The sequence below is a fragment of the Dasypus novemcinctus genome, chromosome 10, assembly GCF_030445035.2.
Source record: "Dasypus novemcinctus isolate mDasNov1 chromosome 10, mDasNov1.1.hap2, whole genome shotgun sequence".
NCBI lineage: Eukaryota > Metazoa > Chordata > Mammalia > Cingulata > Dasypodidae > Dasypus > Dasypus novemcinctus.
The window spans coordinates 90,872,948-90,895,861 of NC_080682.1; the positions used below are offsets into that span (position 1 = coordinate 90,872,948).

Below are 22,914 nucleotides of genomic sequence, written 5' to 3' on the forward strand. Positions count from 1 at the left end.
CAATCTCTCTGGTCATGGCCTGAGGAACTTCCTGTCCCAGAATTTGCACTGTGTGAGGAAGGCAGGTCACAGAGTTTTACAGAACACTGTGGGAGTGCATTCAAGTGACTACCTACCTGTAGGACATACAGTGCAATGCCCAGGACTGAGAGGAAACACTTTTCTAGAAAAGAGGGAGTATTTGTATTTGTGTAAATGGGGGAATTCCTGGGGCCACACATGCATGCCCAAGGCAAGATGCATGTGTAGAAAGGATAGGGAGGCCCTTACACAGTGGCCTGGAGCTATTCTCTGAACTCATTGTATGGATAAGTCCTGAAGGAGAACACTCCCACAGGTCCATAAGTAAAGACTAGGAAAAGTATTTCCTTCTTCTTCTTTTTTCTTGTTAGCTCCTGGCATTCAAGGAAAGCTCTGTCATAACACTTAGCTAGACACATTAAAATATTAAAATGTCCAGTTCCAACAAAAGGTTACAAAACACACAAAGAAACAGGAAGCAATGGCCCAGGTAAAAGTGAAGGTTAAAGCATTAGAAATCAACAGTGAACAGGACTATACCTGTGACATACCAGACAGAGACTTAAAAAAAAAAAGGTCCTAAATATGCTCAAAGAGCTAAAGGAGAACATGGACAAAAAACTAAAGAAAATCAGGAAAATGATAGAAGACGACAAAGAGAATATCAATAGAAAGATGGCAATAATGAAGAGGAACAAAATAGAGCTGAAGAGCACAGTAACAAAAATAAAGGGGTTCAACAGCAGATTGGAGCTTGCAGAAGAAAGAATCAGGGAATGTGAAGATAAGACAATTGAAATCCTTCAGGTTGAGGACCAGAAAGAAGAAAGATTCAAGAAAAGTGAAAAGAGACTGACAGATCTGTGGAACACATTAGGAGAGTTCCAGAAGAAAAAGAGAAAAAGGGGCAGAGATAATAGCTGAAAACTTTCCAAGATGTGACATGAATATACCCAAGACACTCAACTAACTCCAAACAGGGGAAACACATATAGACCCACAATAAGTTAAAATCACACTGTCAAAAGTCAAAAATAGAGAATTCTGAAAGCCACAGGAGAGAAGCAACATGCCACATAAGAGAGCCTCAATAAGATTAAATGCCAATTTATTATTAGAAACCATAGAGGCAAGAAGGCAGTGGGATGGATAAAGTGATGAAAGCAAAAAAAAAATTGCCAACCAATACTTTTATACCCAGCAAAATTGTCTTTCAAAATGAGAGTGAGATAAAGACATTCTTGGATAAACAAAAGCTAAGGAAGCTCATCACCACTAGACCGACTTAGCAGTTTGATATTATTTATGAATTTCAAAAAGAGATATTGATTATGTTTGTAAACTGGTCTACTTGTCTGGGTGTGATACTGTTTGACTGTGTTAAATTCAAAGGCATTATGTTTACTCAATTAAATCAAGATTAAGGCTTTGATTTGACCACATCATTAGGACATGCAGGATTGAGTCCCTGCCCCCTTTGTGGGCTATGTAAATGGATGCTCAACCAAGAACACAGAAGTAGACACATAGAAAAAGACATGACAAAGGAGATGCTGTCATGGTTTTGATGCTGAAGCCCCAAGGAGAGATGAGACCTTCACCTGATAGTTTACAGCTGACCTTGTGAAGAGAACAGAGTATCTGAGAAGCCCTGAGAGATGAGCCTTAGACTAGCATACAGGTGAGATTGGAAGAAGCTGGGCTTAAAAAGCCATAAGAGGAAAGAGGAAGGCTGAACCCTTGAAGATATTGACAGCCATCTTGCTTCAATGTGTGGCCACAGACATTTGGTGAGAAATTACCTCTTATGGTACCTTGAGTTGAACTCTTAAGGCCTTGTAACTGTATGTTTTTATCCCAAATAAATACTCTTTATAAAAGTCAACAGATTTCTGGTACTTTGCATCAGTATCCCTATTGGCTGACTAATATACCAACCCTGCAAGAGATGCTAGAGGGAGTTCTGCAGATTGAAAGGAAAGGACAATAGACCATTGATCAAAGCCCCATAAAGATATAAAAATTTCCGGTGAGGGTAATGACATGGGTAAATATGCCATTGCAATTGTATTTTTGGTTTATAACTTATCTTTTTACTTCCTACAGGATCTAAAAGACAAATGCATAAAATGTAATGATAAATCAGTGGTTTGGGACTCATAATGTATATACATGTAATCTGTGACAAGAATTACATAAAAGTGAGGAGATGGAAGGGTACTGAAACATAGTTTTTGTACACCATTGAAGTTAAGTTGGTATCAAAACAAACAAGATTGTTATAGATTTAGGATATTAAAACTCAGTCCTATGGTAACTACAAAGAAAACATCAGAGAATATGAAAGCTCATAGAGACAGAAATTAGGGTACATGCTGCCATGGGTGGGGTTTGGGGAATGAGGACTTAATACATGATGAGTATAGTGTTCTGTTTGGGGAGATGAGGAGTTTTAGTAATGGAAGGTGGTACAATTAATCCCATTGAATGAAATGTTTAGGAGTGGTAGAAAGTTTATCATATGTAAATTCCAATAAAAAAGAAAGAAATGGACCTAAAAAGACAAAGACAATTAAATTCAACACATGATCCTGGATGGGATCTAGCAAGAGAGGAGAAAACACTAAAAAAGACATTACTGGGATATATGAAAAAATTGTAATACAGACTATAAGCTTTATATCAATGTTAAAATTCTTGAACTTGATAACTATATTTAAGATGGTTATATCCTTAATATCCTTGTTCTCAGGAAATGTACAAGGCAGTATTAACTGCTCAAGGAGCATGATGTATACAACATACACTCAAGTTTTATGAAAATGGATTAATAGTAGACAGAATGACACAGCAAATGTGGCAAAATGTTAAAATTGGTGGATCTAGGTATCTGGAAGGAGGGGGAGGGTTATGATGAACTTTCTGCACAGGATTTGTATTGTTTTTGTCACTGAACTGTGTGTTTGGAAGTATTTCAAAATAAAAAGTAAAACAGCAACAACAAAATAAAAAACCTATTTGTCTCTGTAGCCATCTCCCTTTTCCCTTCTGTTAAATCCTCACAGCAATAGTAAACACTTATAAACCACTGTACTGTGTGCAACTTAGGCACAGAGAGGTTAAGTAACTTGCCTAAGATCACACATCTAGCAAATGTTGGAGCCCAGTTTTGAATAGAGGAGGTATCCCTCCTTCTATCAAGGGCCAGTATGCTCATTGCTCTGTATCTCATCCCATTCATACTACTCAGTGATCTAACTATATTATTTATCCACATTTTCTTAGTTAATATTAAGTTCTTCTGTGTGTGACACACACACACACACAAAACTGAAAAAAAAAGAAGCTACAAATCCAGCAGCTTTTAACAAGGTCAATACATACACCTCCCTTTCATAGATACAGACTATCTAGGACTTGTGTGACAATATTATGATCACCAGGGACCCAGGCTCTTTTTTATCTTGCCCACAGTCTAAAAAATATGGCTTCCACTATATGGGTAATGCTCCAGCCAATACATCTACATTCCAGCCAGCAGAAAGAAGGAATAAGCAGGATAAGGGTAGGCCTTCTTCCCTTTAAGGACACTTCCCAGAAGTTGCACACATCAGTTTTGCCTTTGTTTCCATGGCTGACAAGTGGAGGCAGGTGGAGAAATGTTTTTGTTCAGGAGGCCATTTAGCCATCTAAAATTCAGATTCAGTATCATAGAAGATGGGAAAATGGTTATTGGAATGTTAGTGGAACACTCTGGGTTCTAGGCTTCTAAGTTCTTGGCTACATTGCATAAAGGAATTTAAGGACATGCCATAGGTAAGCAAGGGAGTAAAACGTTTATTAAGAAACAAGAGGGAAGAGGACTTGGCCCAGTGGTTAGGGTGTCTGTCTACCACATGGGAGGTCCGTGGTTCAAACCCCGGACCTCCTTGACCCGTGTGGAGCTGGCCCGTGTGCAATGCTCATGCATGCAAGGAGTGCCATGCCACGCAGAGGTGTCCCCCGCATAGGGGAGCCCCACATGCAAGGAGTGCACCCCATAAGGAGAGCCTCTCAGTGTAAAAGAAAGTGCAGCCTGCCCAGGAATGGCATCGCACACACAGAGAGCTGACACAGCAAGATGACGCAGCAAAAAGAAACACAGATTCCTTTTGCCACTGACAAGGATAGAAGTGGTCACAGAGGACAACACAGCAAATGGACCCAGAGAGCAGACAACTGGGGGAGGGGGAGAGGGAAGAGAAATAAATAAAAAATAAATCTTAAAAAAAAAACTTAAAAAAAAAAAAAGAAACAAGAAAAACAGCACATGACGCCAGACATGGGTGTGAGCATGCTTACAGGGTGAGATGGACATGTGGAGCCCCAGATTTTTAAAGACATTTTCTCCTCTTTTTTCCTAATGTTGGGGAGCAGTCCCAACTGTTTGTTGTTCTGATTGGTTGCCCTGCCTGTTAGCTCTCAGGGGACCAATGATGAAGCCTTTTGTTTGGAGTCATCCAGGACTAATGGGGAGGTCTGTTTTGAGTTCTCTGGGGCTTTCCTTTGACCATGGAAAAAGTTCCAAATGGGACCTCATGGCCAGGGTCTCAGTGGGGTCTTTCCAGGCTTTGTTCTTAGAAGCAACTTTACTTCAAGGGGTATCCAAGTGGGGTCTCATGGCCATGTTCTCCGCAGGGTTCCAGCTGTCTTCCCTTTTTCCCTCTACTAAGCTGCCTCAACACTTCCTCAGAGAGATTACACCCTTATTCTTAAGGGGGAGCTGAAGGGCAATGGTCATGCTTCTGAGACTGCTTCCAGCTGGTTAGAACAGTATTCCTGCCTGACAGGGTGTAAAACTCTGTGGCTAGTCTATTGAGGTTGAGGGAAGACAGGTCTGACACCATGGTTGAAACTGGATGAAATCCCACATGACTAATACCTTGTTCTAGAAGGCATTGATCCTGGAAGAAATAAGCTTAGAATTTTGAAGATACATGGTCCCACGGAAAGGCTAAGGAAGATGGTGGTAAGCAGGACTCAAAAGGGGTAAGCCATGATATACTGGACCATGAGAGTGAGAAAAGACCTCCAGAGGCTGCATCATCCTGAAGTTGATGGGAAATAGCAGTTTTCCTTGAGTTCTTTTATGCTGTTGGCTAACTCTAGAGAGAGATTGTTTTAGACCTGATGGTTTGGTATAAACTGCCAATCCCAGGTCCCAGGGTGTCGGTATGCCTAGGACAGCTAGGAGAGTTATGAGGAGAGGCACTTCCCTTGACATAAACTCACAAAGACAATATAGGCAACAACAAGACAAGCATATGGCAAGGAAAAGAAAGACAGTACTTAAGAGAACCATTCCTTTATCTTATAGGCATGTTCATTAATTACTTAGAAAATGAATTAAATTTACCAAGATTTTTGGCATGTTCAATATCCTTTTGCATATGATCTAGAATAGAAGAGATATTATCATATTCAGCAGGCATATAGGTACAGTACTTAATACTAATCAATGCACTAATCAATGCACAAGTTCCTCTTTGAGCTGCAGTTAATAGTTCTAAACTCTGGGTTTGTAGTACCATACATGTTGTCTCTCCATGGGAGCAGGCTATAATGCCAATTGTGTTGTTAAGTTCTTCTCACATCACTCTGGTGATTATTGCTTCACTTCTTACGAACTTCACACAGCCACCATGTTGCAGCACCACTGATCCTAGAGAGAGGCTCTGGTGTTTCACCAGTCTGGTGCATAGAATCTTTCAGCATTATGAAACAGAATCAATTTGGAGGTAATGCCCATGTAAATCTAGCCATATTGAGTCATTGCCAGCTGTTGCCGGAGTCCAAAACAGCAACATACTTTCCTTCCACTTCAGGAGCATGTTCAGAGATATGGTAGATACTTTTATTGTTTTAGGGGTTGTAGTGACTGACCTAGGCAGTAACTTAAATGGAGAGGCACCATGCAGGGTACTGGGCCTGAATTGAACACATAAGAGAGCTTGGCAATACTGAAGTCTATTTCTTTTAATTTTTATACAATTTCTAAATATTTCCAATGTGGTTTATAACATGTTAAACAAACTTAACTGTTTTAGTATGTTACTTTACTTTACCATGATTACATTAATTAACAAGTATTTTACTTTAGCAGTACAGGAAAAACTACATTCTCCATTATTTTATGAAAACCTAATATTGCCAATGGAATAAAGACCACCTTAACATGCAGACTGAGGTGGTCTCTGACATGACCCCCTGTTATGAAGTTACTTTTTGATATTACTATCAATTTAGGATTCTATTTAAACTAATTCCTGGAACTAGCCACTTAAATACTTCAGTTTAGACAATTCTTTTACAAACTTCTTATAATTAACCATAAGTTACTTTTTGTTATTGATATCAATTCAGGTTTCTGTTTAATAACAGCTTCCTGGAATTATCCATTTAAATATTTCAGTTTAGAAATTGCTTTTGAAAGCTCCTTTAATCAACCACAACCACATAGACTAGTTACTTTTACCTTGAACACTAGTCATTTCACTTTAGAACAGATCTATATTTCATTTAACATGAACTCACAATTTTCATCATCTTAAAGATAAATATATACATGCTAATTTATTTTATTAGTACCCTATAAATCTAGGGAGATTATACCCAAGCTAAATAAAATTCAAATGCTTATACTGTATGCAAGAAATACTTTTTCCTTTCTTCCTCCATAGGAGGGTAAAATCTCTTCTTTTCTTTAATAAAATTCTAAATCTGTGGATAACCTTAAAAGCATACTGACTGCCAGGTTTTGGAATAATTATAATTTGTTTAAGTTGTTTTAATCATAATTTAGAAAATATCTTTCCATAGCTTTCAAGGACTTTTTCCTTTACTTACTGGAATTTGACAATTGGAGGTCTACTGCCTCTTTCTCCCACTCCTGGGTTAAGCAGGAACAAAGGAAACCAGCTTAAGGCAGTCCTATAGCCAGTAAAAGGGATGCACAAGAAAGAGCTAAGTCAATACCACTTCAGCACTAAATTCCATTCCTTATTTGGCAAAAGGAGCAGGTAAAAGCTAAAATAGTTGGAAAATGATGGGTGAAGTGGCTAACCAAAAACTGGAAAATGTGCATGGGAAAGTTAGACTTCTTGGATAGGCTGTAGCCTCTGAAGTATCCTATCTATGGAAAAACAGAGGAAGGGCTTGAGTGCTAGGCTTAGGGGTATAAATTGTGTCATTTTTCTTTGGTTGGAGTGCCAGCCACATTTTCTGGTTGTGCACCCCTTCTTGCAAGACTGAGAATAAATTCATTTCTCCTCCACAATTGGGTGAGCCTTATTTTCTTCCAGAAAAAGATTTCTATCTCATAGCAGGAAAAGATTAGCCTCTTCCTTTTTAGACCATCAGTATACAGGTTATCCCAGTTCCTAAGAAGACACCCCTATGGGGAGTCTGCTGGAATGCTAGAGGCTGTGTCCATTGCTCTAAGGAGAAATGGAAAAAAAGTCTTTCAGCAGATCCGTGTCCCAGATCCCGACCTGACTAAACTTTTAGCCTCCAAACTGAAGCTTCCAAGCTGCTTAGGTCTTGGGAGGTATTTGGAGCTGGTCTCTAAATCGAAGCACCCAAGTTGCTTAAGTCTTGGGGGATATTTGGAGTTGCCACTCTGGTTCCTGGCACCATGAGAATGCAGAGGCCTTGTGGCCGGGTGTTCCTGGGGTCCCCTTGGCCTTGGAAGATGACTGGACCCAGGTTCAAGACTGAAGCTCCCAAGTCTAACTTTCTCCCTAGAAAAAGGGCTGACTAGGGACCTTTCTTTCTGCCTACTCCTATAGAGGTCTTGGGACATGGCCACAGAGAGCTCATTTACAGCTGCTGCCAGGGACTGTGCTTTGTAGTTAAAACCAGACATTAAGAGGCACATTATTTTATAATCTGTAACAAATGTTCTGCAACGGTGTGGGGTGTTGATGAAGGGGTGCTGCATGGGAATTCCACACATGTATATAATTGTTTTCTAAGTTCACAACTTCTGTCATAAAAATATATTTTTAAAAAAGCCAGAGGCTGATTGTTCTGTGGTTTACAGGCAAACAGCCTCAGGGGCCCTGGAGGTAATGGATTAAGAGGAACCGCAGTGCATCCCAGGGACTAAAGAACAAACCTCTTAGATTGACCCAGGGTGAGTGTTTTGGGGGCCTCACTAATAATACAAGAGGGGCACAGACTTTGACCCTGGAAAGAGCTCCAAATGGGATCTCGTGGCCAGGGTCTTGGCAGGGTCTTTCCAGCTTTGTTCTTCGTAACAGCCTTCCCTCAGGGGTTTTCTGGGTGGGGTATTCTGGCCAGATTCTCTGCTGGGTCCCTGCTGTCTTCCCTCTTACCCTATACTAAGCTGCCTTAGGAGAACAATAACAGTTTTAGCCACGCTCTTGCTCTCTGACATAATCAGCCCTTCCTACTCAACTTGAGCATCCCGTTGACGCTTCACCTTTGAGTATTAAAGTGAAGCACTCTAAGACAAAATAAATGCAAGCACCTCTCTGATCTTAGCCTACTCTCCAACTGCCACCATTTCTCTGCTCTCTTTAACACAGGGCATCTCAAAAGAGCTGTCCACACATGCCATCTCTACTTCCTCACCCATTTGTCCTTCAAAACTCTCCAGTCTTGGTTTTATCCCCACCAGTCTACCAAAACAAATAAGGTCACCTATGACCTCCATGTTACCAGATCCAATGGACACTTTCCAGTCTCTCTCTTCTGGTTCTGTCAGCAGAATTTGACACATTTGATTACTCTCTCTTTCTCCCTCTTCATGTATTCCCTCCGACATCTCTGTCTTGGCGTTCCTCTTTTTTTTTTTTTTCTTTCTTCTCCCTCCCCTGCCCTGCTGTTTTTGCTGTCTGTGTCCACTCGCTGTGAGGTCTTCTGTATCGTTTTCTCTATTTGTCTTCTCTTCTCATTGTTCTCCTCTAGGATTCACTGGGATTTGATCCTGGGGACCTCTGATGTGGAGAGAGGTTCCCTGTCAGTTGTGCCACCTCAGTTCCTGGGCTCTGCTGCGCTTTACCTTGACTTGCCCTTTCGTCTCTCTTTTTGTTGCATCATCATCTTGCTGCGTGATTCACTTGCGCAGGCACTGGCTCACCACATGGCTTACTGCTCGGGCACACGGCTCACCATGTGGGCAGTGGCTTGCTGCATGGGCACTCTTGTGGGCACTTGGCTCTCCACATGGGCACTCAACTAGCCATGCAGGCACTTGTGTGGGTGCTTGGCTCATTGTGTGGGCACTGGCTCACCAGACAGGCACTCATGAGGGCACTCGGATTGCCACGTGAGCACTCACATGGGCACTCTGCTCACCGTGTGGACACTCGGCTCACCATGTGGGCACTTGGCTCACTGTGCAGGCGTGCTTTCTCTTCTTTTTTTACCAGGAGGCCCCAGAGATCCAACCCAGATCCTCCTATATGGTAGGTGGAGGCCTTATCACTTGAGCCACATCCACTTCCCTTTAATATTATTATTACTTTTGGCCTATTCCTTCTCAGTCCCTTTGCTGTTTTTCCTCCTTTAATTACTCTCTAAATGTTAGATCTTCTTCTCTTTTCACTCTATGCTCTTTTCCCTAAATGATGTCATACATTATCATTGGTTAAAATTCCATCAAAGACATCCAATTTGTATCTTTAGTCCTGACCTGTGCTGGGGAACCATAATTAAAAATGAAATCTGCTCCCAACCCAGAAAACCTCTCTACAAAGGTAGAGGAGAGAAAAAAAGCAATTTTATTATTGAAGAAGCATTAAAACCATAATGTGATGCATCATAGCAATCTGCTGAAGAGATTGCAAAGTTAGAAAGAAATCTTACCCATTTATATACCCAAGCAGATGAAACCCATTCCATACATGTTCTCAAGATAAAGGACAACTAGTCCTCAAGTAAGAAGACAGTGCCATCTGTCACACACTGTTCATCCTAAATTCACATGGTAATTAGGGGTAGCCACCTGTGTTTGTTCACTGTCTTTACCCAAGGAAAAAAGAAAGCTTTTCATTGCTTTATGACAGATGCTAAGTTTGTAAGTTGGAGGCAGGTGTCTGAAGAAGTTAGGCTTTTACTCTCCTACAGAAACTGGGAGATAGAGTGCAAACTGTCTTGAAGTTTACATTTCAAAGAGATGGCTCCCAGCTCCTTGAGAAAAATATTCCTGGGTTGTAAAACTGACTAGAGGTTCATTTAACTTTTAAAAGTTGTATACACATCTCAAAGAGACACAGAAAGAATTTACAAGTTATCTAAAGAGCATGCTCTAAGAAAGGGCTTGGGGGTGGGGAATATGTGTGTCTTTTCCCCTTTTTGCACCAGGGAAAATTTATTTCCTTTTCAATGTATTTACCCTTCCACCTAGCTTTCTGAGTCCAGTCCTGTGTACTTTACTCCCAGAGTCTGGAACATTTCCCTTCTTTAGTTCTTGCCTGGATAATGCTTACTGATCCTTTCATCTCAGATGCTACTTTCTCAAGAGATTTTCTCTGATTCTGCCATATGTAAGTTAGATTTTCCCCCTTGTGCTTTCTCAGAGCTCCTTCTTTTTCTTATTAGCTTGTAACATAATTTGTGATTAGATGATTTTTTTGGTAATTATTCGTTTAATGTTTTTTTCCCAACCTCACTAAAAATTCCTGAGACTGGTGTTGATGCAGGTTAGTTTAGGGAATGGGAAGATGAATCTAAAACCTGGCAGAAAAACATGGTGGTGAAAGATGTGGCCATGAAACCCTGTCTAGAAATCCCCTGCAGGAAAGACCCCATCAAAAGCTTCTGGAAGAAACCCCACAAGAATCTCCCACTTGGAACAAGATTTCATCTGGAATCAAAGAAAAGCCCAGATATTCTCAAGGGAATTTATCATTGTCTACTCCCTGCCCTGCCCCCACAGGGCTGATGGGTGGAGTAATCAAAACAACAAACAGCTGGGACCCCTCCCCCCAAACATTAACAAGGGGAGGAATAATTAATGGTTTAGAAGTAGCTGCACAAGCTGCCTGGAGCTGCCCTCAGGTACACCTGGGGACCTGTAATCTGTGATTTTCTCCCATTTCTCTTCTCTTCTCTCATTTCTCTAATAAACTATTGGCCTAACTAAACTGGCATGTTCCTAAATTCTTTTATGTAACACAGCCAAGAACCTAGAAGAATCCAGTTACATTTTGGTGAGCCAACCAGGAGTGTAGAAGAAGGTAATTTTCCCAATTCTAGCAAGGACTGGTGAATCTAAACTAAGAACTACAGCCCATTTAATGCCCTCTTTTGGTTAACCATTTCAAATGGGCTCCCCTATGGGACACAAAGGAAATAATCATGAGCTGAGGGTGGAGGTCAGGGCCTGGGACACTTGTGCATCCTGTGTCTAGGCTTGTTGGATCTGACCCTGGCCAGGAGGGCGGGGGCGCAGGGTGGGGACACAAAGCAGTGCCCTGCTTAGACAGGGGGTCCTGGGCCAAGCTCCAGGTGCAGCAGAGCTACCTTTTCTAGCCTGGATGGGGTATCTCCATGCTAAAGCCCCAGCTTTTTTAGCAGCCACTGGCCCTGCTACCTGTGCTGGCTGCCACTGCCTTCTCCCATCAATGTCTACCAGGCAGTAGCAATGGCAAAAAGCTTCAGGGGGTTGTGCCCCTTCTGGGGAGCCCCTTGCTGGCCTGCCTTCCTACCAACCCTACCCAGCTCCCTGGTCTGGGATGGGAAGGGAGATTAACAGCAGGTAAAGCCAAGGTGGGTGCCATGGAGCAGCCAGCATTCCATTTTCCAGGGGGGTCACAGACCAGGGAACTGCATCCATAATTCACCTCAACTCCACATTTAGTCCCCCTACTATTAAATTCTTCATTTTGGGGTTTTAAAATACTTTAGAATGTTTTAGAAACTGAAAATGTATTTGCTAGTGAATCTTTGATCCCACCCATGGTGCAGGGAGGTTCTGTTCCTTCCCTACTCCCAGTGGGTCCTGACATTGCCTCAAGACTCCCGAGGCTGGGGGCTGGAACAATTGACCTCTAATAGCTCTCTCTCTCTCTCTCACTTTTTTTGAATGGAATAGCCTCATGAATTTGCATGTCATCTTTGTGCAGGGGCCATGCTAATCTTCTCTGTATCATTCTGATTTTAATATTTGTGCTGCTGAAGTGAGCACAATCTCTAATCTCTTAATGGACTTTCAATGTCTGGTTTAGCTGCAAAATTCCCAGGTAGGGCCATAAACGAGGCCACTTAAGGCAGCCCCTTTTTCTAGGAAGAAGCCCATATTCTGGGGGCTTCATTTGGGTGGTAACTGCTCCCAACGTCTCCCACAAACCTAGCTTGGGGGTTTTGGTCTGAATCCAGGTTCAGGCATCTCCCAAGACCTAGTTCGGCCATGGGGACACTCATTGGCAGGGCTCTGAATTCTCAGGACACTGAGACCAGAGCAGCAGCTCCAAATGTCTTTCAAAACTTACTTGACATCTGAGCAGTCAGCATCTGTTTTGGGGGCTTTGGTTTGGGGGATAAAACTTGGACTCTGGGACACTGGATTGGCTAACAAACTCTTCTTTTTGTGTTTAATTTTTTTTTTAAAGATTTATTTTTATTTTTATTTATTTAATTCCCCTCCCCTCCCCCGGTTGTCTGTTTTCTGTGTCTTTTTGCTGCGTCTTGTTTCTTTGTCCGCTTCTGTTGTTGTCAGCGGCACGGGAAGTGCTGGGGGCGCCATTTCTCGGCAGGCTGCACTTTCTTTCGCGCTGGGCGGCTCTCATTAAGGGTGCGCTCCTTGCGTGTGGGGCTCCCCTATGCGAGGGACACCCCTGTGTGGCAGGGCACTCCTTGCGCGCATCAGCACTGTGCAAGGGCCAGCAGCACACGGGTCAAGGAGGCCCGGGGTTTGAACTGCAGACCTCCTATGTGGTAGATGGACGCTCTAACCACTGGGCCAAAGTCCATTTCCCTGTGTTTAATTTTTAAATCTGTGTTTAACTGTTTGTCAGTCTGCTTGTGCCTAGGAAATCAGATTTGGGGCTTGCCTGTTACAAATTGGATAAAGGTGAAAAGTAACCTAAAAATGAGTCTTTAAATGCAATACTCTCTTGCAATTGAATTTAATGTGTAAATCACAAGTAAAATTAGTTCAACTGCTAGAAAAGCAGAAAAACTTGGCAAAGTTTTTACTAATAAAATTGTTTTAGTCACTTAATTTTAAAAAAAGTGCTTCTTTTCTCCTAAAATAATGGTGTGGCCTCTAGCATACCAGCAGATTCCCCACTGGGTAGTAGTCTTGAGAACTGGACAACCCTGTCCACTGAAGTTTTGAAGAAGGAGAAGCTGATCTTCTATAACACCATATGGCTGCAGTATGGCCTTGAAAATGGCCAGTGATGGCCTGTTAACAGCACTCTAAATTATGACCCTATTTTGCAGTTAAATCTGCTGTGTGGAAGGGAAGGGAAGCAGACAGAGATTCCATATGTCCAACTCTTTATGGCTCTGTATTAAGACACAAGTTAGAATGGATTTTGTAGATTGTATTATGCTCAGGAAGTGAAACCATCCCCAGAGAAGAGACAACCTGAAAAGGAGGGCGGTATCTTAGATGATCCCCTCCTTAGTTCTCCCCTGTACTATAACCCAGTTCCCAAGCCCAAGGCTCCCTTGGACTCACCTCCAGCTTTCGCATCCCCACTTCATATGCCCATAGCTAGGCCAGCAGGAGTCACTAGGGGTGGGGCATCTTTTCATCCTACCAGCTGACCCAAGAAAGGCCTCTACCCAATAAAGGAAGTAACAAATAAAGATACAGAAACAATTAGAGTCCATGTTCTAATGGAAACATTAGAAACAGTTGGGGCAATTTTTCTCTTTTAGAAGCAGCTTTTTCCATCTTCAACAGCCACGACGAGGCCATCAAGAAGTGGATGGTAAGGAGACAGGAAAAAGGCTCACCTGTGGCAGTCATCATGGGCAGGCAGCTTTCCACCTCAGGGTCACCCCAGCTCAGGCTCCAAAGCACTGAGATCCTGCTTCAACTGTGGAGAGCTTGGCCACTGGAAGAAAAACTGCCCTAAACAACCACAATCTCCCAATTCCTGCCCCAATGTGGGAAAACAGGTGATTTGGTCTTGGGAGTGCACTGAATCCTGAAGGGGAGGCGGAGCATGACCCACAGGCCCTAATGGCAAGGCCACCAGGGAGGTCTGATGGGGCCTGGGGAAAAGGTGTTTCCTTGGACCACTCCGTGGAACATCGAACAGGAGGAACCCTGCGTGATCTTTAACGTGGCAGGTAACATTTTAAAATATATATGGGAACTACCTATTCAACTCTGGCCTGTCCTTCCAAACCTCCTCCCCCCTGGAATCTGTCGGGTAGCAGGTGATGGTAGGAGATCTAATCATAAGCCATTAATTTTTAATTGTCTCTGAATGCTTCACCCCCTTACTGGGACAGGATTTACTTCATACTCTGGGGGCATACATCCAAATAGTAGGAATAAATAAAACCTCTAAGGTGCCTGTAGCTGAGCTCTTGAGGAAAGAATGTGGAACTTTGTGTTTAGCCATGATTCTAGATAAGGAACTAGGTGCTTTATCAACAGCTATACCCCAGGAAATCAACAGTAAAGTAAATCCTATAAGTCTGGGAAACCAAGATACCCAGAAAGGCCCTTTGGGTTCCCCCAATTTCCATTGTTTATAATACCAACAGCCCTACCCACACAAAAAGCTGTACTTCCTCAAGCAGGAAACTGTTAAGGTCTCTGGCTCGTGGTTAAAAAGTTCTTGGAGAATAGCATACTACTCCCCTTCCAATCTCCTTGCAACATGCCCATTCTTCCTGTAAAAAAAGCCCAATGTGAGAAGCAGATGTGGCTCTCACTTCTACTTGGGAGGTTGTGGTTCGGTTCCCAGTGCCTCCTAAGTAAGCTCGTGCAATGGGCAGGTGTGACAAGCTGATGCAACAAGAGATACAAGAAGAATAGAATAATGAGATACAACAAAGCAGGGAGCAGAGGTTCCCAGTGCCTCCTAAAGTACACGAGCAAGACAGCGAGCTGACAAGATGGGCAGGTGCGGCAAGCTGATGCAATAAGAGAGACACAAGAAAGAAAAAAAAAACCTAATGAGAGACACAACAGAGTAGGGATGGAGGTGGCTCAAGTAATTAGGTACCTCCCTTCCATGTTGGAGGATCCAGGTTTGGTTCCCAGTGTATCCTAAAGAAATAAGGAAGCCAAACAGACACAGCAAGTGCAAACAATGAGGGGGGTGGGGAGAAATAAATAAAGCTTTAAAAAATAAAAAGCCCAGTGGTGCCTATTGGCTAGTTAAAAACTTAAGAGCAGTCAATAGCTTTGCAATACCAATTATCTGGTCGTACCCAACCCTTATGCTCTGCTATATCTGGTCCCAGAAACTGCAGCTTGGTTTGTCTTAAAAGATGCCTTTTTTCCAATGGATATGTCATGATGATGGGAACGAGTGTTGTTGGGGGGGGGAGGGGGGGGGGGATGGGGTTGAATGGGACCTCACATATATATTTTTAATGTAATATTATTACAAAGTCAATAAAAAATAAAAAAATTTAAAAAAAAAAAAAAAAAGATGCCTTTTTATTTCCCATACTCAAACAAAGAAACAACTGCGGGCTTTACTGGAAACCAGGATTTAGAGAAATAGTCCAGCTGCTACACAGTGCTATTGCACTGGCTGATAACCATCCCTTAAAATGGGGGAAAGAAACAGGAAATTGCCTTCTATGCCTTAAAACAGGTTTTATTTAGCCCTCCAGGCTTAGGAATTCCTACCTTAAACAAGCCTTTCTTTCTGTATGTGACTGAGAAGATGGGAGTGGCTCTAGGGGTGTTAGTGAGAAACTAGGTGAGATTTCTCAACCAGTAGCTTATTTCTCCCAACCTCTAGATAACACAGTGCAGGGATGGCCACTTTGCCTGAGAACAGTGGGGCAATAAACCTTTTAATTGAGCAAGCCACCAATTAACTTGAGGGCAACCTCTCAGAGTCTTCACCCCATACTAGGTGAAGGATGTGCTTAACCCAGGTCTCTCTCCTAGTCCTTATTCCAGAACCTGTCCCCCTCAGACCTTGTGGAGGACTGGTAGACCCACATGCCATCCTGCCAGGGCTAAGCATTTTCCCACTAGAAGGCAAACAGTAAATGAGGTGGCTAGGACTCACTTCAGCTTAGTTCCTTTGAAATGGCTTATGGGCAACCTTTCCTCATCCAGGATCTGGAAACCAGGTTATGATCCAAACATGGCAGAAGAACAAGCTTCACTCACAGTTAGATCCAGAATGTAAGGAACCTTACTCTGTGGGTCTAATCATTCCCACAGCAGCAGGAGTTAAAGGAATTCCCAGCCGGGTTCACTTATTCCGAGTGAAGTCAACTGTCCAAGAAAGTGCCAACTCGCCAAAAGCGCCTAACCGGATGTACAAGTGTCAGCCATTGGATGGCCTGAAATACCTCTTCAAGAGACAAAGCTAAGTAGTGTCTGTGCCAAAGCCAGCTGTTCCCTCTAACTCTAGCCCAAATGCCTATTGCTAGGGGGAGGGCAAGCCAGACAACCTTAAGAAATCTTGTCTGTTTCCATTTCCTGTAGTTTCTCCATAGACAATAACTAAAAAGGCAATGCCTCTTCTCATCCCCCTCTTAGCTGTCTTAAACATAACCACCACCATGGAAAACTGAGGTTGGGAATTTGTACCAAGCCCAGCTTGTCTTCCAAAATGTCTCCCTAAAGCTAACAACATACTAACCATGCCTAAGAAGCTCTAAGACAGCAAACAGACTTTCTTGCCACTGTGGTGCTATAAAATTGCAGGGCACTTAACATACTAACAGCAGCACAGGGAGGAACATGTCTGTTCCTTAATGAGGAATGCTCTCTCCATGTAAATCACTCTGAAATAGTCCTAAACAGCATTCAAAACCTGCAAGGTGAAGCCCACTAACTTTGGGAGCCTTTGCAGTCACCTGGTCTTTCCTACTCTTGTGGTCCAGTATCCTTTTAGTGGGACCATGTATCTTCAAAGTTCTAATGAAGATTATTTCTTCCAGAATCAATGCCTCATTAGTCATGCAGGGATTTCATTCTAGTTCCACTCATGGTGTCAGATTCATCTTGCCCTAACTGCTATAGAGTAGCAAGAGCATTTTACACCTTGTTAGATGGGGTCTACTGCCCCTAACCAGCAGGAAGTAATTATGGAAGAATGATCAGCATCCTTCAGCCCCCCTTTGAGAATAAAGGTGTAAACTCTCTGAGGGGGAAGTTGAGGCAGGCTAGTTTAGGGAATGGGGAGATGAATCTAAAACCTGGTGGAAAAACATGGTCATTGAAACACATGACCATGGCACCTGGAACCCTCTGAGGGAAAGACCCCATCAAAAGGGACTGAAAGAACGCCACAAGAATCCTCCATTTAGAACAAGATTTCATCTGGAATCAAGGAAAAGCCCCACATAGTCTCAAGGGGTCTTATCATCACCCCCTTCCCCCAGGGAACTGACAGGTGGAGAAATCAATCAAAACCGCAAACAGCTGGGACCCCTCCCCCAAACATTAGCAAGGGGAGGAATAATTAGTGGTTTAAAAGCAGCTGCACAAGCAAAAATCTCTCTCTGCCTGGAGCAGCCCTCAAGTACACTTGGGGACCCATAATCTGTTATTTTCTCCCATTTCTATTCTCTTCTCTCATTTCCTTGATAAACTACAGGTCTAACTAAACTGGCATGTTCTTAAATTCTTTTACATAACAGCCAAGAATCTAGAGGAATTCAGCTACAGTTTGATCACTGTTGTATGCCTAAAACAGTTCCTGGTACATAGTAGGCACATGAGAAATACTTATGTAATGAATAATTAATAAATGATGCTGATATAGGGTAGAGTGAAGTTAATAGGCTCTTTTTGGGTCCTTAGCATCCTCATCTAAAAAATAAGGGGGCTGGATTGAAATTCTTAAATTCTAAGAGACTAAGGTTGTGAACACTTTCTATATGAGAGAGACTGTGATAGTGTAACACTAGAAAAACCCAGTAGAGCTTAAACATTAAGATATTAAATTATACTTCATAGTGTCAAAAAACCAATATAACTCTTGTGCATTTGTCGGAGGCACACAGAGCTACAGGTTTGACACTAACCAGAACAGCAACACCACCAAAGAATGTATAACTATGCACCACCTATACCCTCATATCTTCATTATCTGTACCCTCATATCCATACCCCTTCCCTCCCATCACCTCAGACTGCCTGGCCCCAGGTGCCACGCATGTTTTAAGATTAACTGAGGAAGCAAAAAAAAATCTAATGACATTTTCCAGACCTTTCTTAGAAATGTCACCCTGATGACTAACTTTTTTCATTTCAACCTTTATAAAAGCTGTGAGAAAAACCCTTAACAGGGAAGCTGATTTGAGATCGGTTACAACTCTGGCCTCCAGCTGGTGAAAAAATCCACTTGTCCTTCTTAGTCTAGTTTGATGCATCTATCTATTCTGCTGTGCCAAGTGAAGAATCCAGTCAAGGACACCCCCATCCGCTTCAATTTGGTGCCAAACGTGGGGCGGGTATCCTTGTGAAAATGACGCTGTTTGGTGGACTCCTGGTTCCCCTGGGTAAGACACTCGGGAATCCCTGCTCTGCAGCTGTGGGAGTGCTTTACTCTGAGTTTGGCAGAGTCTCTTGCCCCTGCATCTGGGATCCCAAAGGCAGCAGGCTATCAAGGAAAGCAAGCTCTGTTCTGTGTGTGTGGGTTTGTGCTGTTCTCTCTATTCTCAGCAGCATCCTAGTTCCTGCAAATGCTGTAAGTGACAGTTTGCTGCATCTTTAAACACAGGGAACAATCTGGGTATGAATCTATGACTTAAAAGAAAATAATCCACCTGAGTAAGGAAGTCTGGCCTCAATATGCATTAGAAGGTCAGCAGAAATGGCCAGCACAAGGATCTTTTAGAGTATATTATTCTGCAATACACCTATTCTGTAGATATTTAAGTAAATGGATGAACTTCCTTATGTCCAATGCTTTATGGCATTAGCCCAGAATGAGAAACTTCAGAGAGAATGTTTTGGATACAGTGTAGTGCCAATTAGTCAGATCTCAGGCCCCCAGCACACCAAAACTAATGATAACAGTGACTTGCCAACAAAGCCGGCTAAGGAATGAGTTAATCAACTAGCTGTACAAAAGCTAGAGCTAAATAATTGCAAAAACAATGAAAAAGAAACCAGAAAGTACCCCTCCTAGACTCTAACTTGACAGATGATATCTTAGGTACTATTATTGTCTCAAGTACCTTGAGAATTGAGAATGCCGCCATTCCTGTACCTCTCTCACCTCCATGTTAGGGGCAGAAACTGACTTGAATTGCCATTAGATCCCCCAGAGGTGTCCTTCCCACCCCACATCTGGACTGATGTAGCTTTCAGGCAGGGCTCCTCTAGCTCAGGAGGGCAAAGCCAGGGCAAATTGCCTCTCTGGCAAGTACCTGCCAGAATAGATGTTTAAGGACAACCTAGGGGTTGTTTACGTGTATGCACTCCATTCTCAACATTGGATCTATATAACTGGGAAGAGTGGGTCACTTGTTACAGACAGAACTCCAGAAAAATGAAAAATCTTTAAAAGTATATATTCAGAACATATAACCCTAATTGGTTGGATATCTTTTCTTTATTAAATGTTCTTTTAGTCTCAGAGGAAAAGCAAATTATACTAGAGGAACCTCAAGATCATGCTGATTTTCTGGCCAATAGTAACCCTAACAATTCCATTCACTTCCCTGGAGATCAGGCAGTTCCAATAACTAATCCTGTTTGGAACCCAAATGACAGGGGGACTGAACAAAACTGGATCATTACAAAGTGTGTATAATTCTTGGGCTTATAAATGGTGTTCACAAGAAAAATAATTTCAGCAAAATTCAGGAAATTGTCCAAAAGCCAGATGAGAATCCATCTGTATTCCTCGAGAGATCCCTTGAGGCATATTGTCAATTTACTGGCTTAGACCCAGAAGATCTTGTTAATTGGTACAATGTTAACCAGTCTTTTTATTTGTCAGATTCTCCTGATATTTGTTGCAAATCGCAAAAATTAGAAGAAGGGCTAAGAATGCCAATTTCAGCCCTGGTCGAGATTGCTTTCAAACTCAGTTTTATAACCAAAAAGTGGCCCAAAAAAACGTCAGAAGAAAAGAATTGGATATAAAGCTAACTTAAATGCTAATCTTTTAGGAGCAGTCCTGAGCAAAACCGTCCAGCAACAGAGGGAACCAACAAAAGGAAAGGCCTCTGGGGCCCCCAGAAAGCCTCTGGTCCCCCAGCATGTGCTTACTGCAAGGAGGGTGGGAATTGGAAGGGAGATTGTCCCAGTCTTGGAGGGAAAGGTGCACCAAAGACTCCTAAACAGGCAGCCCAATAACCCACAACTTACAGGGTACAAGATAGCGACCTAGATTGATGGGGCCAGGGCACTTTCCACCTGTGGAAAATGATCCTGATCACCCACAAGGAACCTCTAGTCTCTCTCCAAGTGGGTAAGAAAATTCTAAACTTTCTGGTGGATGCAGGAACAACTTTTTCAGTTTTGAATGAAAAGCTTACTCATAAATCAAATGAGTCTCTCCCTGTTCTTGGAGTGTGTGGCAATTTGAAATTATTTAATGAATCCCAAAAAGGGAAAGACTATGTTTGTGAAAGAATCCATTCCTGTGGGCGTAAGATCCTTTCAACTGGACTATGTCAGTGAGGCGTGACTCAAGTTGAGTCTACACTCTTTGGGTCTGACAAAAACAGAGACACACAGGAAAAGGGAGCTGCCATTTTGATCCTGCCATGTGAAAGAAAGGACTCTGGTTTTGCCTACAGCTGAGCTGCAAGGAGAGAAGCCCCTAAGAGGCTCAAAGAGCTGAGTTCAGCCCAGGAAGAGATAAGCCATATGCCTGAGAGCTTTCAGTTGAACCCCTAGAGGGTTTCTTGATATGATTGGCTATTGCAGGCTCTAGATATCAAATTTTGATCTCATTGCTACTCCCCTATATGAAACTTTAAAAGGGGATGAAAATTGGATTGGACCCCAGAATATTCTCTGGCATCTCAGGAGCTTAGAGATAAGCTCCTCTCAGTTCCAGCCCTAGGACTCCAACCTGATAAAGGAATGTAAACTGTACATGAAAGACAAGGCATTGCCTTGCCACTATTAGTACAAACTTTTGGTGGGGGACCTCTGAGTAGTCACTTATTTATCAAAACAGCTTATTCTATTGCCCAAGGATGGCCAGCATGCCTGTGGGCTGTTGCCACCATCTGTGACCTTCTCCAAGAGGTGGAAAAATTCACATTAGGCTCCCCCATTCTAGTCCTCACCCCACATTATGTTCTTATACTGGAACAGACAGGGGGTCAATGGTTAACAATGGGTACATTAAACAAATATCAAATTGTTTTACTAAACAACCCAAATGTCACTCTAAGAACTATAAATAAACTCAACCCAGCCACATTATTGCTTGAGTTTAATGACAAGCAGAATGGACGGACTCCCAGGCATGACTGCATTCAACTTCTCTAAGAAGTATATTCTAGCAAGTGGGGTTAACTGATGCCCCACTATCAGATCCAAATTTAGAATTATTCACCAATGTAAATGGTTATATGGATCATAGAAAACACAGGGCAGGCTACTGTGTAGTTACTCTCACCAAAACTCCAGATGCAGAATCTTTATACCCCGGAACTTTAGCACAGAGACTTGAGCTAATTACTGTTTTACCAGTTCTTGTGCAATTAAGTGAAAGACAAAAGGCAAACATACACACGGACTCTAGATAAGTTTTTGTTGTTGTTGTTGTTGTTGTTGTTGTTTTTAGGTGCCAGGGCTAGGGATTAAACCTGGGACCTCAGATATGGGAAGCCAGCACTCAAACACTGAGCCTTATAGGCTCTTCTCTAGGTAAGCTTTTGCCATCCTATACACACACAATGGAACATGATTTATTAACCACTGTCAATAAAACTTTACAACCAAAAGAGTTAGCTGTCATCACTGTATAGGACACCAGTCTACTAGTAGTAAAGAAGCTAAAGACAATTGGCTAGCAGATAAGGCAGCAAAATAAGCAAGCAAAAGAAAACCCTCATCTACAACCCTTGCCATGTTCTGACAGTGAACAGGGACCTGTACTCAGGAGGTTTGGGAAACCTCAATATTCAGCAAAAGACTTGGGAAGAGCAAAAGAATGGGGATTTACAAATCTAACAGAACAAGGATAGTTAAGAAGTGAAAATTAATATGACCATACTCATAAAGTTCTTGTCCCAGGACTCCTTAAACCGATCATAACATACTTTGATCAAATTAGTCATTATGGACATGAAACTCTATACAAATGCATTAGTCAATTCCTGATGGGGCCCGATCCATGCTGAACCATCCGAAATGTAATTGATCAATGTGTAACATGCGCTCAGGTTAATCCTCGACCCCACCAAAGATTCCTGTATTAACAAAGGGAGTAGAGTATTAAGGTCTGGGCAGAGAAGAAGACCGGCAAACATATTTCACTGTAATGCCAAAAGCCCCTAGAAATTTTAAATATTTGATAGTGTTTGTTGACACTTTTACTGAAAAAGCCCAGGGGTTTGGTGAATGCCTACTAAAAGAAATTATTCCTAGATTTGGACTCCCATTCTCCATTCACAGTGACGGTGCTGCTCCTTTTGTCTCTAAAGTAGTTAAAGATGTTTCTGGTTTGCTGGGTTTTGATTGGTGACTACACTCTTATAGACCTCAATCCACAGGAAAAACAGAAGGTATGAACCGAACATTAAAGG

The 22,914-nt window shown here is 42.3% G+C and overlaps 1 non-coding gene across 1 annotated transcript; it reads right to left on the reverse strand.

Moving 5' to 3' along the window:
• Window positions 1–12,107: 12,107 nt before the first annotated feature.
• LOC111766185 (U6 spliceosomal RNA) lies at window positions 12,108–12,214 on the reverse strand. Its single transcript, XR_002798295.1, has one exon. It is a non-coding gene; the product is annotated as a U6 spliceosomal RNA (small nuclear RNA).
• Window positions 12,215–22,914: the final 10,700 nt, after the last annotated feature.